General features: G+C 33.7%; 2 long non-coding RNA genes across 2 annotated transcripts; one reads left to right on the top strand and one right to left on the bottom strand.

The window, feature by feature from the left end:
* The first annotated feature begins 2,896 nt into the window (after nucleotides 1-2,896).
* On the top strand, nucleotides 2,897-19,160 carry LOC109118827 (uncharacterized). Its single transcript, XR_002026079.3, has 2 exons — nucleotides 2,897-3,178; nucleotides 18,888-19,160. It is a non-coding gene; the product is annotated as an uncharacterized lncRNA (long non-coding RNA).
* On the bottom strand, nucleotides 2,921-15,954 carry LOC138339571 (uncharacterized). The gene is made up of 2 exons (XR_011212416.1): nucleotides 13,308-15,954; nucleotides 2,921-4,583 (listed from the first exon to the last, which is right to left on the bottom strand). It is a non-coding gene; the product is annotated as an uncharacterized lncRNA (long non-coding RNA).
* Nucleotides 19,161-19,421: the final 261 nt, after the last annotated feature.

The following is a 19,421-nucleotide window of genomic DNA, read 5'->3' as shown; positions in this document are numbered from 1 at the left end:
TTTTTAAAGTTAAATTAGATTATATTAATTCAATTTTTTTTTAAAAAAAAATAGATATTCAAGAAATATATGAAAAGTACTATAAACTGCAACTTTTTGCATATTGATATGATGAAAAAAACATCTTAAATGTTAGTCAAATTTCTAATAGTTTGAATCTAAAAATAGAAACCATGACAAACAATAATGGACAGAGGGAGTAATGTATTTTAAGGATATATTTGCGCCCACATGGACACATTATTATATATAATGATGCAATATTTTTTTATCTCCACATGAGCATATATATCTTTAAAATACACTATTAAATAGTGCATTGGGGTATAAGGTCATTTTCAAAGTTTGATATTGTTAGCTTATGTATAACTATGTATTGAAGTTTGTGTTAACACCACAATTTTTGTGTATTAGGCATCTCCAACCTTTAACTCTATTTTATTTTCCAAATAAAGAGTTCTCTATTTTTTCTAGACAACCAACTCCAATCAAATTCTCTGTTTTACTCTCTAAATAATCTCCTCAATAGTATATGGATAAATTACTTATATACACATTCTTATTTTTTATTATTTTTATTATTCCATACCATTTAAAAATATTTTCAAAATCACTCTTTTTCTTTTCAAACATCATTCTTTCATATGCATAAAGTTTTAGACGTTTCTCATCCTATTTTTACTCCTTATTTCACTCTCTCAATCTCTTTCTATTTTCACTCACTCAATATGTTCCTATTTTCACTCCCTCAATCTTTACTTCCTTCATTTTTTAATTTTCAGATTTGTTCTCTCTCATCTCATTTATTTTGATTCTTAAATTACCCTTTGTTTAGTGTCATCACTGATCTGATACATCACTGTCACAATAAATTTTGTTTTATGCAATGTATCATATTCATATTTAAGGTATTGACATATAACACTAATGTTGTTGAATATAACATATCATTTACATGTATTAAGTTCTTTAATGTACCATCAGTCTTATTCAAATTTAAAAGGCTACATAGAGAATAATAAATCAGTTGTATGTTATATATTTGCACCCTATAATATTTGTTTAGTGTGCGATATATATGTACATTTACCCAATAATAATCTTGATTTATAAGTCGTAATTTTCTATAAGTAGAGCATTGTGTATCAGATCGAACAATAGGTATATGATACACACTCATTATTTGAAAAACAATCTTATTTATCGTATAATTTGCACATGTATAACTAATTATTACTTCAAACTAAAATTTGATCAAGACTAAAAAAACGATACTAAGAAATGTGAAGAAACGAATAACAAAGACATAATTGCTTAGAAACATCTTGTTTGGAAAAATAATGATGAGACTAGATTACATTTGATAGTCAACACATATATTATTATGTGAATTAGGATCTGGGAGTTGTTAATTCTTTAAATAAACTATATATTATATTAAAGAATACAAATTTCTAATATTATGATAAAGAGAATTTAATGTTATTTTAGAATTAGATAATGGTTCAATATATAAATAACGCCTTCAATTGATACTAAGGTGCCTTAATTGTTTCAGTGTAAAAAAAAGTGAATATTTCCTTCCTTTATTGTTTTATTTTTTTGAAAATTTATTTTTGCAAAAGAATTCTAAAAAGAGTAAGGCGAAGTTTGATTTGGTAAAAGTTTAAATTTTAAAATTATATGTATCTGATACTTAATAACTATCAGACAGTAATGTATCGATCTAAAATATAATATTTACGGGCAATCTTTACTTCTCTAATGTATCAAATAGAATTACAGTACTTAGTAATGTATTAAATAGTTTAGTAATAATAATGTATCATGATTAATATATACTTCTTGTCCATAATGTAACTTGTCTAGTTAAATCTACCACAATTACATATTTTCGCAACCTTATTATATCAGATACATTTTCAACTAGATCATGATACATTATATAATGTATCTGAACCATGTTGAGTAGTACCATCTTAAGAGTACTGAGACATATCCAAACTTTCACAGATCCAAACTTACGTACATTGCAGACATTCATCACCATCATTACATAATTTTTATGGAAATTAGAAATAGAAGCAGAATTTCAGAACCATTCAAAAATACAGCAAAAACAAATTGTCGAATTGGATGCAATTAGGTTTACAATTCTTGACAGCTTAGGCAAGAGACTTCCACTCTTTATTTTCTCTAATTACCGCTGCTCTCATTCTTCTGATATATGCTTCCTTCTCCATTCTCTCTTGCTTCTCAATCTCATCTTGATGAAGAGCGATCAAGACTTCGGATTCATAAATGAAATAGATTGTCCAACGACCTTCGTAAATTACTGTTGACACCCAATTTTGACCGACCTTTAACCATTTTTAGGAATGCTATTCGATGTAATGCGTATTTTAAAAATATTTAAAGTTTAGAATTTTAGTCGATTTTGTATGAAATTATATATTTTAATATGTTTACTTTATAAAATTATTGTTAAAATATTTTAAAATTATTGATGAATTTTGAATATTTTAAAATTTAAGTAATTTTTGATTATGTAAAAATATTTATAAAATTTATAGTATTTAAATTGGATGGCATTTTCTCAATTTTTCCTCAATTTTTTTTAAGTTGTAGCCTATTTTATTCTAATTTCTTTCAATTCTAGCCCATCCAATTCTAATTTTATTTCGATCATAGCAACTCTTTCATTTTCAATTCTAACCGATTTTATTGCAATTTTAGTCATTCCATATTCAATGCAATTCGACTTTAAGACTCCATATTTTAATCTCATCCGTTCATTTAATTAATTAAATACTAAATCAAATCCTAGCCCCTCATCTCTTCTAAAATCAATGGTCCAGATTTAATCTATCTTTTCTACCAAAGAGACATAAACCTAAAAATTTTATTTTATTCCTCCCTCACCCATATCTCCAGCCACCTCTCTCTCCCTCCATTCTTTCCGGTGGTTAATTACCACCTCCAAGTGGTGGCAGCCGCCCCTCTTCCCCTCTCCGTCTCCCCCCCCCCCTATCTTCTCCCTCTCGCCCCTCTTCTCGTCTCCCTCCTCTTCTCTCTTCTTTTGGAGGCAGCAGCAACCGCCGAAAGCAACAACTCCGGTCAGCGAACTCCATCAAGCGTCTTTGAAGTTTTAAGACGGATCTATGATAGATCTGTCCGGGTTAGTTTCTCTTTTAAATTATAAATGTAATTTGCCTAATGTTATGAATGTTATCGATGAGCGAAAATAAATTGTGAGTTTCTTGATCTTATGGACTGTTCTTGTTGATTTTTCAAAAAATTTCGAAGCTTGTGTATATCATATGCTAGTTAGTTTTGTCTCTCAATAAGTCTTAAATGAATTTTGGTGTGGATGATCGAGTGATGTTGCATCTGTGTTAACTGATTAGCAATTAACTTATTGTGTTGATTTAAAATTGGTCCATGAATTTTTAAATTTAATCTTTGCGTTCGTTTTGAATCTAGCTTGCTTAAGTATAGTGTAGATTACTTGATAATGGATTGATATGATTACAAAGTATTTTTTCGTATTTGATTCTGTGTTAAATATATAAATAATATTGTTAGTATACTATTATTTATGGCTATCCTTGATTGACTTATGTGACATGCTTATATGTGATTAAAAAAATGTTTAAATTAATTTGCTAAAATTATAGATTAAATCTTTGTTCATGTGATTAAAAAAAAAAGTTTCTTACTTATTTATTTTTGGGAAGATATTTACACATTCTGAAAATATTGATTTTATAATTTAGCTCTCTCTTAAAATGAATTAAAAATATTAATCGATCTCCTTTTCCTTCAACGTTTGTCTAGATTGATTCTTACATATTTATTTATTGTAATTAGGTAAATGTTTGACCTTAAATTATTCCCTTGTAATATTTATTTGCTCATGTATATGGTAGAATAATAATATTTTTTTTTAAAAAAAAAAATCAATTTTGGCTCTTCATTAGTTAAGGAAAAAATAATTGTGTTCTTCTTAATTTATTCTTATTTGTTTATATTTGGTAGCATGATAATAATTTTATTTTAGTTCTTCTTTATTTAAGAAAAAAATATTATTTTTTTCCTAACTTTTATTATTACAAGTTTATTTGTGGTAATGAAATATTTTTAGAATTTTCTGATTGGTCCTCCTCTAAAATAAGGAAAATGGTACAATAATTGATTCCTTAATTTATTTATTTTTCTTAATTAAATGCACCCCTTTTTGCTATATAAGTAGACCCTTCTCTCATTCATTGAGATACTAACTCTTGCTACAATTTCTCTCATTTTCTCATTGCTCATACACATATTCATCCTCTCAACTCATCACTCATTCTTCTAATACAAATTGATAATCTTTTCTATATAATTGGTTAGTCCTCTTTACTAATTTTAATTTGATTTTTTTCATAATTATAATATTTAGTTGTTGAAAAACGAAACAACAAGGAAGCATCCAAGTTAGTTTCATTATCCTTTTACGTTTGATAAGATAACTATGGTTATTCTGTATCCCTTCTTATGTATTATTTACATATATATGAGAGTAATTTGTTACTATGAGCATTCTGTTTTATAACGACCTGTTTAGTCGTTTTGAGCAGCAGATTTTATTTCTGGAAAAACAGGCTGAGGCGACGAACCCAACGACGGACCGTCATGGGCACGACGGACTGTCGTAGGGTCTCGTTTCCAAACACTTAGAAAATCTGAAATTGGGTACTGAAAATCGACTCTCTGAACTTCGTAACGGAGTGGCAGGACGGACCGTCACAGGTGTGACGGACCGTCACAGGCCATTCACCCAAAATCAAGTTTCTGAACTATGCGACGGACAGCAGGATGGACCGTCGCAGGCGCGACGGCCCGTCATAGCTTGCGTAATCCCAGTTGGAGTCGGATTTCTGGTTAAGTTTTAAGGGACGTTTTTGACTATTCTTGCCTTAATTATAAAGCTCGTGGGTTTATATTAATAAGTCTAATTACTTGGGGGTTAAAAGAGGTAACCTTAAGTTAATTAGTGGGGCAGTATTGCCATCTTTTATTCTTAATTATATACCAATTAGGGTAAAAGAAAGAGGGTTGGAATAAGAAAATAGAAAGAACAAGAAGGGAGAGAGAGAAACGATCGAGAGAAGAGGAAAGCACCAAGCTTTGAGGATTAACTTGCTTGATTTCAATTCTTCGGTGGAGGTAGGTTATGGTTTTCATGTTATTCGTAGTAAACTCTTAAATAGCGAATGATATGTGTTAGTAGTATTGTAAACCTTCTATATGCTTAATTGTATGCTTGCATGAATGATGTGATTATGTAACTGTGAATAAATAAGCATGATGAAGCTATTGAATCCCAAATCTTGAAAAGAAACCCTAATCTACTTTGTTAATGATGATGCCTTGGTATAAAAGAAGGCTTGATGAACGAAAGTGGTGAGATTAGGGGATCGGGTGCCACGTTCCGGTACCAGGATAGAATATGGATCGGGTGTCACGTTCCGACACCAGGATAGAATATGGATCGGGTGCCACGTTCCGGTACCAGGATAGAATATGGATCGGGTGTCACGTTCCGACACCAGGATAGAATATGGATCGGGTGCCACGTTCCGGTACCAGGATAGAATGAGGATCGGAGTGTCACGTTCCGACACCAGGATAGTATATTGAGGAGCGGAGTGTCACGTACCGACACGAGGGGAATAAAGATAATGAATCTTGAAATATGTTAATATATCCAATCTAATGAACTAAATTTCCAAATGAGTATGATGAGGAGGTGTGAGTCCTCATTGATGTGCTTGGTGTTGTAACCAAGGGTTATGGTAACTGTAAATGCTGCATGCTAAGGATATTAGTTGATTTTATGATATTGCTTAATACATACTGTTTTCTATTTTGAGTTGGCCGATGATATCTACTCAGTACCCGTGTTTTGTACTGACCCCTACTTTTATTGTTTTCTTCTTGTTCATTTGTGGAGTGCAGCAAACGTGCCGTCATCTTCGACCCAACAGTAACTCAAGCCAGTCTTACTACATCGGAAATTCATGGTGAGCTAATGCTTCTAGCTTGGACTGGATCTTCTTCTTCAAGTCTTGATGCCTTGAACTTCCGGCATGGACTAGCTTCTTATGTATTTTTTTAGCTTCTTAGAGTACTCTTAGTTTAGTAATTTGATTTTAGATGTTCTTATGATGATGACTTCCAGATTTTGGGAAAAATAGTAGTTATTGATTTTATTAATGAGTTTAAGTCTTCCGCATTACTTTATGTTGATATTACCTTGAAATGTTAAGGTTTAGATTGGTTGGTTTGCTCACATAGGAGGGTAAGTGTGGGTGCCAGTCGCGGCCCAGATTTGGGTCGTGACAAACTTGGTATCAGAGCATTAGGTTCGTTGGTCTCATCACACAAGAACAGGTCTAGTAGAGTCTTAAGGAACGGTAGGGGGACGCCTTTACTTTTCCTTGAGAGGCTATAAGACTTTAGGAAAAATTTCACTCTCTCATTCTTTCTTTCGTGCTACTACTTGAGTCCAATTGGTATCTAGGCGATACGAATTGGTATCTGACCATCTTCACTCTCTTTCGCAGATGGTTAGAACTAGAGCAACGACTACGCCAACACCAACACCGGCCAGACAAGAAACAACTGAGCCAACCACTGGGGCTGTGGCTCGAGGAAGAACAGCGGCAAGAGGCCGTGGTAGAGGTCGTGGGAGGACGTCCTCTAGGGGAAGAGGACGAGCACCTAGCCCATCTGATACTAGGGCAGTGACTCCTCCACCGACTGAGAAAGTAATAAGAGAAAGGGAGGATGGGGAAACTGAACAAGTGCAGAATGAGGGATTGCCACCCCAACCTACCCCATAGATGATCAATCAGGTTCTCGCCTATCTCAGTGGGTTGTATGATCAAGGTCAGGCACCTCCAGTGTTTTCTACGCCAACACCTCCGGTTTCAGAAGTACAACATGCAGCCACTAGGGCTCCTCGTATGGATGCCTCATTGTGCATAGGCACATTTCCACGTCTGACTACTGGGCCTATAATGGCAAATGATCAGCATGAACTTTTCAGTAAGTTCTTGAAATTGAAACCTCCGGTCTTCAAGGGTGCTGAATCGGAGGATGCTTATGATTTTCTGGTTGACTGTCACGAGCTACTACACAAGATGGGTATAGTAGAACGGTTTGGTGTGGACTTTGTGACTTATCAGTTTCAAGGGAACGCCAAAATGTGGTGGCGGTCACATATTGAGTGTCAACCAACAGAGGCACCACCTATGACTTGGGCCTAATTCTCTAGCTTGTTTATGGAGAAGTATATCCCCCGAACCTTGAGGGATAGGAAAAGGGATGAGTTCTTGAGCCTAGAGCAAGGTAGGATGTCGGTTAATGCTTACGAGGCTAGGTTTCGCGCACTATCCAGATATGCCACACAACTTTGTTTCAGTCCACAAGAGAGGATTCGCCGGTTTGTGAAGGGGTTGAGATCAGAGTTGCGAATTTCGGCCTTACAGGTAGCGGCTACAGCAAAATCCTTCCAAGAAGTGGTAGACTTCGTGATAGAGGTGGAAGGAGTGAAGCTCGATGACTTCACCTCGACATCGACATCAAAAAGGTTTCGAAAGGGAGGTGAGTTTAATGGTTCTTACTCTAGAGGGCAAGGTTCCGGAGGTTACGCAGTTCGACCCATTCAGTCTTCACTACAGACTGTAGTTGGGGGTCCACCTCCGACCGGTCAACACTTCTCTGAGAGACCTATGCATGAACCCAGAGAGTGCTATGGATGTGGGGGAGATTGGACATATTAAGAGATATTGTCCAAAACAGAGTTACAGACCTCCAAATGTTAGAGGTAGAGGTGGTCATGGCAGAGGCCGTTATTCTGGAGGACGTGGTGGTCGAAGTAATGGTGGTCACCAAAACGGTCGGGGTGATGGGCAAACTGGAGCCACTACATCACAACATGGTAGGGGCAACGGACAAACAAATGAAAGGGCCCATTGTTACGCTTTCCCTGGGCGGTCTGAAGCGGAGGCGTCTGATGCTGTCATCACAGGTAATCTTCTGGTTTGTGATTGCATGGCCTCTGTATTGTTTGATCCTGGATCCACATTTTCTTATGTATCTTCCTCATTTGCTAATGGTCTAAATTTACATTGTGAATTACTTGATATGCCTATTCGTGTTTCTACTCCGGTGGGTGAGTCTGTGGTAGTTGAAAAGGTGTATAGGTCTTGTTTGGTGAAATTTGTGGGGAGCAACACTTATGTAGATTTGGTTATCTTGGAAATGGATGATTTTGATGTAATTCTTGGAATGACTTGGCTTTCTCCGCAATTTGCGATTTTGGATTGTAATGCTAAAACGGTGACGTTAGCCAAGCCTGGGACAGATCCGTTAGTTTGGGAGGGTGACTACACTTCCAATCCGGTGCCTATCATCTCCTTTCTTCGTGCTAAGAAAATGGTTAGTAAAGGGTGTTTAGCTTTCTTGGCACATCTCAAGGATGACACTACCCAAGTGCCTTCAATTGAGTCTGTTTCAGTAGTCCGTGAGTTTCTGGATATGTTCCCTGCAGATCTTCCTGGTATGCCACCAGATAGGGATATTGACTTCTGTATCGATCTCGAACCGGGCACACGCCCCATTTCTATACCCCCTTATAGAATGGCTCCTGCAGAGTTAAGAGAGTTAAAGGCACAACTTCAAGAGTTATTGAACAAAGGCTTTATTAGACCAAGTGCATCTCCTTGGGGTGCTCCGGTTTTGTTTGTAAAGAAGAAGGATGGGAGCTTTCGAATGTGAATAGACTACAGACAACTAAACAAGGTAACCATAAAGAACAAGTATCCTCTTCCCCGCATTGATGACTTGTTCGATCAGTTATAAGGTGCTTGTGTCTTCTCTAAGATTGACTTGAGATCCGGTTACCATCAATTGAAAATACGGGCAACGGATGTGCCAAAGACTGTTTTTCGAACGATGTATGGGCATTACGAATTTGTAGTGATGTCTTTTGGTCTTACGAATGCCCCTGCTGCGTTCATGAGCTTGATGAACGGGATTTTTAAGCCATATTTGGACCTCTTCGTGATCGTATTTATTGATGATATATTGGTATACTCAAAGAGCAAGAAGGAACATGAAGAGCATTTGAGAATGGTATTGGAAATGTTGAGGGAGAAAAAGCTTTATGCCAAGTTCTCTAAGTGTGAGTTTTGGCTAGATGCACTGTCCTTCTTGGGGCACGTGGTTTCTAAGGATGGAGTGATGGTGGATCCTTCTAAGATTGAGACAGTGAAGAATTGGGTAAGACCCACTAACGTGTCAGAAATAAGGAGCTTTGTTGGGTTAGCTAGCTACTACCGTCGATTTGTCAAGGGATTCTCTTCTATTGCTTCCCAATTGACGAACTTGACTAAGCAGAATGTTCCATTTGTATGGTCGGACGAATGTGAGGAAAGCTTTCAGAAGCTCAAGACTTTGTTGACTACCGCACCTATCCTTACCTTGCCAGTAGAGGGTAAGAACTTCATTGTTTATTGTGATGCATCCTATTCTGGTTTGGGTGCAGTACTAATGCAAGAGAAGAGTGTGATTGCTTATGCTTCAAGGCAATTAAAGGTGCATGAACGTAACTATCCGACCCACGATTTGGAATTGGCTGCGGTGGTGTTTGCATTAAAGCAATGGAGACACTATTTATATGGAGTTAAGTGTGAGATCTATACGGATCATCGTAGCCTACAGTATGTCTTTACTCAGAAAGATTTGAACTTGAGACAGAGGAGATGGATGGAACTACTGAAGGACTACGACATCACTATTTTGTATCATCCGGGGAAGGCGAATGTTGTAGCAGATGCTTTAAGTAGAAAGGCGGGAAGCATGGGAAGTCTAGCTCACTTGCAATCTTCTAGACACCCATTGGCTAGAGAGGTTCAGACTCTAGCTAATGACTTGATGAGGTTAGAAGTAAATGAGAAGGGAGGATTATTGGCTTGCGTGGAGGCAAGATCTTATTTTCTTGACAAGATTAAGGGAAAACAGTTTGATGATGAGAAACTAAGAAGAATCCAAGATAAGGTATTGCGAGGAGAGGCTAAGGAAGCACAAATCGATGAGGGAGGTGAAGGGTATGTGTACCCCGCGTCAATGATTTGATCAACACTATTCTGACAGAAGCTCATAGTTCAAGGTATTCTATACATCCGGGTGCAACCAAGATGTATCGTGACCTAAAACAACACTTTTGGTGGAGTAGAATGAAGCATGATATTGTTGACTTTATTGACAAGTGTCCAAACTGTCAACAAGTAAAGTATGAACACCAAAGGCCCGGAGGAACACTTCAGAGAATGCCCATTCCGGAATGGAAGTGGGAAAAAATTGCAATGGACTTCGTGGTTGGTCTTCCAAGGACAATGGGTAAGTATGACTCCATTTGGGTGATTGTTGATAGGTTAACTAAATCTGCTCATTTCATTCTGGTAAAGGTGACTTACAATGCAGAGAAGTTAGCCAAGATCTATATCTCAGAAATCGTTCGATTGCATGGGGTTCCACTATCCATCATATCAGATAGAGGTACGCAGTTTACTTCTAAGTTTTGGAAAACATTGCATGCGGAATTGGGTACTAGGTTGGACCTTAGTACTGCGTTCCATCCTCAGACCGATGGTCAGTCTAAGAGAACGATTCAAGTGTTGGAAGATATGCTTCGTGCATGTGTGATAGAGTTTGGTGGCCATTGGGATAGCTTCCTACCCTTAGCGGAGTTTTCATACAATAATAGCTATCACTCAAGCATTGATATGGCTCCATTTGAAGCATTGTATGGTAGGAGATGTAGGTCTCCCATTGGTTGGTTTGATGCATTTGAGGTTAGACCTTGGGGTACTGACCTTTTGAGGGATTCGATAGAAAAACTGAAGTCTATTCAAGAAAAGCTTCTAGCGGCGCAAAGTAGACAAAAAGAATATGCAGATCGAAAGGTTAGAGACTTAGAGTTCATGGAAGGTGAACAAGTCTTGTTGAAGGTTTCACCAATGAAAGGGGTGATGCGATTTGGTAAGCGAGGTAAACTTAGCCCAAGGTATATTGGTCCATTTGAAGTACTTAAGCGAGTAGGGGAGGTGGCTTATGAGTTAGCCTTGCCTCCAGGACTGTCCGGAGTGCATCCGGTATTCCATGTGTCTATGTTGAAAAGATATCATGGGGATGGAAATTACATTATCCGTTGGGATTCAGTTTTGCTTGATGAGAATTTGTCTTATGAGGAAGAACCTGTTGCCATTCTAGATAGAGAAATACGCAAGTTGATATCAAGGGAGATTGCATCCATCAAAGTTCAATGGAAGAATCGACCCGTTGAAGAAGCCACTTGGGAGAAGGAGGCGGATATGCGAGAAAAATACCCATATCTGTTAACAAATTCAGGTACTCCTTTTCGCCCTTGTTTTCCTTCTTGTGATCGTTCGGGGACGAACGATGGGTAAATTGGTATCTATTGTAACGACCTGTTTAGTCGTTTTGAGCAGAAGATTTTATTTCTGGAAAAACAGGCTGAGGCGACGAACCCAACGACGGACCGTCGCAGGGTCTCGTTTCCAAACACTTAGAAAATCTGAAATTGGGTACTGAAAATCGACTCTCTGAACTTCGTAACGGAGTGGCAGGACGGACCGTCACAGGTGTGACGGACCGTCACAGGCCATTCACCCAAAATCAAGTTTCTAAACTATGCGACGGACAGCAGGACGGACCGTCGCAGGCGCGACGGCCCGTCATAGCTTGCGTAATCCCAGTTGGAGTTGGATTTCTGGTTAAGTTTTAAGGGACGTTTTTGACTATTCTTGCCTTAATTATAAAGCTCGTGGGTTTATATTAATAATTCTAATTACTTGGGGGTTAAAAGAGGTAACCTTAAGTTAATTAGTGATGCAGTATTGCCATCTTTTATTCTTAATTATATACCAATTAGGGTAAAAGAAAGAGGGTTGGAATAAGAAAATAGAAAGAGCAAGAAGGGAGAGAGAGAAACGATCGAGAGAAGAGGAAAGCACCAAGCTTTGAGGATTAACTTGCTTGATTTCAATTCTTCGGTGGAGGTAGGTTATGGTTTTCATGCTATTCGTAGTAAACTCTTAATAGCGAATGATATGTGTTAGTAGTATTGTAAACCTTCTATATGCTTAATTGTATGCTTGCATGAATGATGTGATTATGTAACTGTGAATAAATAAGCATGATGAAGCTATTGAATCCCAAATCTTGAAAAGAAACCCTAATCTACTTTGTTAATGATGATGCCTTGGTATAAAAGAAGGCTTGATGAACGAAAGTGGTGAGATTAGGGGATCGGGTGCCACGTTCCGGTACCAGGATAGAATATGGATCGGGTGTCACGTTCCGACACCAGGATAGAATATGGATCGGGTGCCACGTTCCGGTACCAGGATAGAATATGGATCGGGTGTCACGTTCCGACACCAGGATAGAATATGGATCGGGTGCCACGTTCCGGTACCAGGATAGAATGAGGATCGGAGTGTCACGTTCCGACACCAGGATAGTATATTGAGGAGTGGAGTGTCACGTACCGACACGAGGGGAATAAAGATAATGAATCTTGAAATATGTTAATATATCCAATCTAATGAACTAAATTTCCAAATGAGTATGATGAGGAGGTGTGAGTCCTCATTGATGTGCTTGGTGTTGTAACCAAGGGTTATGGTAACTGTAAATGCTGCATGCTAAGGATATTAGTTGATTTTATGATATTGCTTAATACATACTGTTTTCTATTTTGAGTTGGCCGATGATATCTACTCAGTACCCGTGTTTTGTACTGACCCCTACTTTTATTGTTTTCTTCTTGTTCATTTGTGGAGTGCAGCAAACGTGCCGTCATCTTCGACCCAACAGTAACTCAAGCCAGTCTTACTACATCGGAAATTCAGGGTGAGCTAATGCTTCTAGTTTGGACTGGATCTTCTTCTTCAAGTCTTGATGCCTTGAACTTCCGGCATGGACTAGCTTCTTATGTATTTTTTTAGCTTCTTAGAGTACTCTTAGTTTAGTAATTTGATTTTAGATGTTCTTATGATGATGACTTCCAGATTTTGGGAATAATAGTAGTTATTGATTTTATTAATGAGTTTAAGTCTTCCGCATTACTTTATGTTGATATTACCTTGAAATGTTAAGGTTTAGATTGGTTGGTTCGCTCACATAGGAGGGTAAGTGTGGGTGCCAGTCGCGGCCCGGATTTGGGTCGTGACATGTTTACACCTATTTCCTCATCGTATATGTGTTACATTACCTCTTCTTCCAAGTTTTGAACTTAGAGTTCAAGATGTTGAAGATTTGCCTAGAAGAAATTGTGGACGAAGCCTCGTTCATTTTAATATATATATGTTTATTCACTATTTATTTTTACTTCTAATGTTTTTACAACTCTTTAACTCTATATATATAAAATAAAATATTTTGGAGAGATCACCTAAGGGGAGGGAATTTACATGCTACTTGTTTACCGTAATTGTCAAGTTAGAAATCATGCCTATAGGTATTATGCGATTCTCAAAGGAATTTCAAAAAAAAAAATTCGCACATCTTAGTCTTGTTTGGTGCGGCATAATAAATTAAATTGAATTATTTTTATTTGTACATATTATGTCTTCTTGTTATCTCATTATTAATTGCTTAATATTTGGTCAATATTTTTAATCACCTAGATCGTATGCTCAAATAATAAATAATTGAAGTATTCTTAATTGTTTAGTAATTTATTGGGGTAGCTTAAAATAAAAAAAAATATAACAAATTTATTGGCTTATCTATTTGTCTATTTGTCTCCTCGCTTATCTTTATGTAATTGATTAATATTTGTTGTGTTTATTGTTTCCATCGCCTTTTAGCATGCTTAAATAATCAATTAAAATAATAATATGAGCTATTTGTTTGACTTGTTATATCATATAGTCTCGTATGCTAAATTAAATAAAAAAAAGAGTTTAATTGTTTATTTATTTCTATCACCTAACCTCACATGTTTAAATTAACTAAAATAAAAAAAATTAATTGCTTAATATTATGTCATCACTTAGCAAGCTCAAATAAACTAATAAATGAAGTGACCTTATTTGCTACTTGTAACCCCCACATAAATTGCATGAGATACGGCCGGGACCCACATTTGTGGACCTCGAGGGATGCTTAACACCTTCCCCTCGAGGTAATTTAAACTCTTACCCTGATCTCTGACTCGTTGACCTTAGCTAGACTTAGTAAGGTTAGATAGGTGCCCTAACGCGCCTTAATTCGTTAGGTGACGACTCCTTTAAACTCAAAATCCCAAAAGAGTTGTTATATCGTGCACAAAACCCTTTTTTACGAAAAAATGGGGCGCGACAATCACATCGTACACCCAACATCAACAAAATCAATATATTCATCTTCTACAATGATTTTTTCTAGTTATTTGAATTTAGAAGTTTTTAAGATAGTAATGGTTCCTTGATGGAGAAGTTGTGATTGTAAAATTTCAAATTTGTGAATCTACTAGGTATTACAAGCATTATTTACAACATGTCAGGCGTGAGTTATGGGATTGAAATTAATTAAAATAAAATTTAAGTTATTTTTTTCTTTTTAAGCGTAACAACACCATTGAATGTATCAGAAATTATGTATCCGGCCACCACTTATGTATCTATATCCCTCTTATTTTAAGGGATTTCTGTAAATGAAAACTAATAGGGATAGGATGTACTTTTATCTTAAACTATATGATTCCTATAATTTATACATTTTATATTACTCCCTATATTTTCAAATTAATTGAATTGTTAAAGTGTTTCACACCCTTTAAGTAAAGAAGATTAGAGTAATTTCCCTAGATAGTCACCCATGTTTGGAAAATTACCTAGGAATATCACTTATGTTTGTTTTAGGACTACAATATCATTCAACTTTGCCTATTTTCCTCAAATTATACTTGACATAAAAATATATTATCTCTCTCTTATTAGGATGCAATGTCACGTTATTTATTTATTTATTATTAAAAAAAGTATGCTTTAAACCTATTTAAACTTTAGGTTGCAATATGTTTTCTTTTTTAAATATTATTTTTTAAATTTATGTTTTGTGGAAATGTTTTATTTTTTTTAGATATATAAAGATAAATTTTAAAAAATGAATGAAAAAAGTACCATATTTCTACAACAAACATTGTTTTAACTATTTTTAAAAATAAGTTTCTTTTAATTTTTTTTAATGATAATTATTATATTTTACTATAAGTTTTTTAATTAATTTTTTAAATAATTGTTATAGTTGTTTTACGGTGCACTTTGTCTTCTCCTATTTAAATAGATATTTCTATATTCCATTTTGTTAGAGCATTTTCTAAAATCACTGAAAGTGTGATAAATATAAATAGACACTACAGTTTTTTTCTGTAAAATAATTCAATTTTTATTTTTCATTTTTTAACCTTACAAATTGAAATTTGAAGCATTTAAAGATCTTTCATTTTTTCCCCATAATAGTCATTACTGTTTTTTATAAAAAAAATAGTTCAATTTCATTTTTTTTCCTTTAAAATTGAAATTAGAGGCATCTAAAAATCATCCATTTTTTGCCGTTACAGTTTTTTTTTAAAAATTTAAAATAGCTATATTAAAATTCATGTTTTTTTAATTGTATTTTTTGAACATATTTAAAATGCTTCTTGAAAAATTAAAATTCTTGAATATTTATGATACTTTTTACTTCTCCTATTCTATATAGATAGATTTCTTTAAAAAAAAAATAGACAAACTCACATATTATACCCAATAAAAAAAATTATATTATGAACTGTAGTATGAGCTCCTCCGGTTCTCCAAGAAAGTATGTGGGCTCCTCCGGTTCTTTAAAAGAATTAGAAAAATATTAATAATACATTTAAAAATGTGACATGACACCCTAATAGGAGAGAAATAATTATTTTTTAAAAAATTAATTGAAAAATTTGTAGTAAAAGATAATAATTATCATTAAAAAATTAAAAAATAGTTAAAACAGTCCACTAGTAGTTAGTTGTAGAAATAAAGTACTTTTTTTTATTCATTTTAAAAATTTATCTTTATATATCTAAAAAACAAAACATTTTCAACTTAACATAGATAGAAAACAATATTTTGAAAAGAAAACATATTGCAACCTAATGTTTAAATAGGTTTAAAGCATATATTTTAATAATAAATAAATAAATAATGTGACGTGGCATCCTAATAAGAGAGAGATAATGTATTTTTTGTGTCAAGTATAATTTGAGCAAAATAGGTAAATATGGGTCATATTGTAGTCCTAAAACAAACATAAGTGACATTCTTAGTTAATTTTCCAAACATGGGTGACTATCTAGAAAATAAGATTAAGACATAAAACAGACATAACTTTTCATATATACCTTTATTAATTATTGTCAAATTCATGGTTAACATGACTAAACATTAATTAATAACGACTTCCAATATAAATTAATGAAGCGTAAAATTGGAATGACATTCTAAAAATAGTCTTGAAAATTAAACAATTAAGTTAATTTGTAAAATAAAAAATGGCGTAGCAATTCAATTAATTTGGAGGGAATATTATTTCTATTTCATATTTATTTTTTATTTCATAATATAAATTTTTTGTTTCTTTTTGAAAAATATTCTTTATATAACTTTTAAGTGCTAAAAATATTATTTTTAATTTTTTAAAATATAAAATTATGTTTTACTTAAATTTCTAAATAATATAACCATAATCGACAACAATTCTCTGGATCATACCCTAATTTCATTCCAATTTTATTGTGGCATGGATTACATGCAACAAGAAAAATAATAAATAATTGAAAAATAAATTGACAATCACAATCATAATCGCAACAATTCTCTGAATCATATTCTAACTTTTTTCTGAATAATGCTAAATCTGAAAACAATCTATTGAATCACTAAATTATTCTTGTGATAATTATGTTATGTATTATATTATTTATATTGTATTCAAATTATTATGTTATATATTATATTGTTATCTTATATTCAAATTGTGATGCTATGTATTGTAATTTTAAATTAAAATTTTCAATCTTTATCCTTTTTACTTTTGTATACCCATTATAATGAAATTTAATAATAAAATCAAATTACATTTTCTAGAAAAAAATTAATTTTTTTAATTTGGAATGAAAATAGTATATATGAAATATTTTTTTTTAAAAATATTATATTACATTTTAAAAACATTATGAATATTAAATATTTAATTAGTGATATTATATATAAAATAATATGTTAATTAAAAAATATTGTAAATAATAGTAAAATATTAAAAAAGTGAATAGAGGATGTGAACAGTAATTTCCAAATTTGGAAAACTATTGTTCTAACTCTCTAAATATGAAAAATAGAGAGTGTTATAGAAAATGATAAGTATGATAAAAATAGAGTGAAGATAGTATTATTACTAGAACATAGATTGATACAGTAACACCACATGTAAGTTGCTCTGATAAGATAGCTCCATGTGTTAGCTTGGTGTATTATAAATTTTTTAAATTAATCATACAAAAAATTTCTACACGTGCATTAGAATGATCAATGATATAACTACCCCTCAAATTTCAATCAATACATTTTCTGTTTTTCAAAACTAAAGAGTGAGGAAACTTTTTTGTAAACAGGTACTGCTTTTTATCGAAGTCATGCAAACCATTTTATTTTAAATACTGCAAAACAAACCATTGCATAAAAAATAATTGGAGCATAATTAATGCAATTATTATTAAATATACTCTATTCATCAATATTATTGTACATCTTAAGGGGTCGATTGATAGTGTATAAGAATAGTGTTAAATAGAAAGTGTATTATAGTCATATATGTATTAATTATACTTGCATTAATTATAACTCGATTATTTTTAATTTTATGCACCATTTGATTTGATGCATTAAAAATAACATGTATTGCATAATAAAAGTTATTTACAAACCCTCTACTGTTATGGTGGAAAAGATGTAAAAAGAGTTTTGAAGAGCAATTAAGCCTTTAATCATGCTAAGACATGCATTAAAACCATTGCTAACAATACACATTTTAACACATAATAAAATGTATAACTAATACAAGCATTAATTATATATAGATTAGAAAAAAAATACCAAATAAGGTACTAATATACGCAAGACTAATGCATACATTGTTTTTCCTAATAACTCTACCAAACGAGGAGTATCGTCGTAATATATCTCAAAATGTAACTAACTTTAAAAAATCATGTTCATAATTTCCAAGCAACTCCTTCATGGTTAATTTATACAATTAACAACACGTACATATCACACAATAGCTACAATATTCAACACCCAAATTTTCTACCAGTTGGCCTAAACATGCTATCCATTATCACTTTGTGTCTCTAAGATGGAAGAGCATGGTCAAAAATATTTGACTCAAGATTTAATTCCATGATTTCCAACCCCGTTTAGAAGTTAGAAATTACTTTTCCTGGGAAAGAGGGTAAACTAAAGCAAGCTTCTAAGAAGTGTACAGAACTAAATCACCCTTAATCTTGTCCACATTGAACTAGTTGAAAATATAGGGTGGAATCACTCACCAAAAGGGTAGTTGTAAAATTAAAATGATTTTGGAACATTTGATCACTTTGTACGGCTTGATTTAGGCCATAAATAGTCGTAAAAGCCTTTTTTTTTTTTTTACCAAACTTAGGCTTTTGCCAACATCACTTCTTTATTCTTGTATTCCATCTAAATTTATAATTTTTGCTTACAATTTCATCGCTTGTTATAAAGGAGGTAAGGGTGCCAAAAGAAAGGACTCAAAAAGGTCAAGGTGTCAAATAGGGTGACCAAGGAATTCAGTTAAGGCTCAATGGGATTGACTAAGATCAATGTTAATGAAAGAGAGTTTGGGTAAAGTGACTTAATCAAAGAGAGTCGGTTCATCTTCTAAGTAGGGATGGACACGATACGATACAGTACATATCTGAATTTGATATTGTAACTTCAATATTTGATTTTTACAATATTTATACAATTATCATATCAATTTAATTTATTTTGGTACGATTCGGTATTTTGAAGTTTAATTTCAATATTTTATGATATGGTAAAACCGGTAATGTAACAAAAGCTGTAAAGTCAAACATAAAAGAAAATATAGAAAGGTGGTTGAAGTAAGTTCTACGAGTCCAACCTATGGAACATAGAAATTCCTATGGGCCGTAGGAAGAGAGTCGTAAACCTGGAGATGAGTTCTTGGAAAATATAAGTTTTTGAAGTTCATATATGGATGAACATGACGAATTGTAGATGGTTTTGACGGAC

This window comes from Solanum lycopersicum, chromosome 11, assembly GCF_036512215.1.
Source record: "Solanum lycopersicum chromosome 11, SLM_r2.1".
NCBI classification, from domain to species: domain Eukaryota; kingdom Viridiplantae; phylum Streptophyta; class Magnoliopsida; order Solanales; family Solanaceae; genus Solanum; species Solanum lycopersicum.
This window is presented reverse-complemented; position numbering and strand designations above follow the sequence as displayed.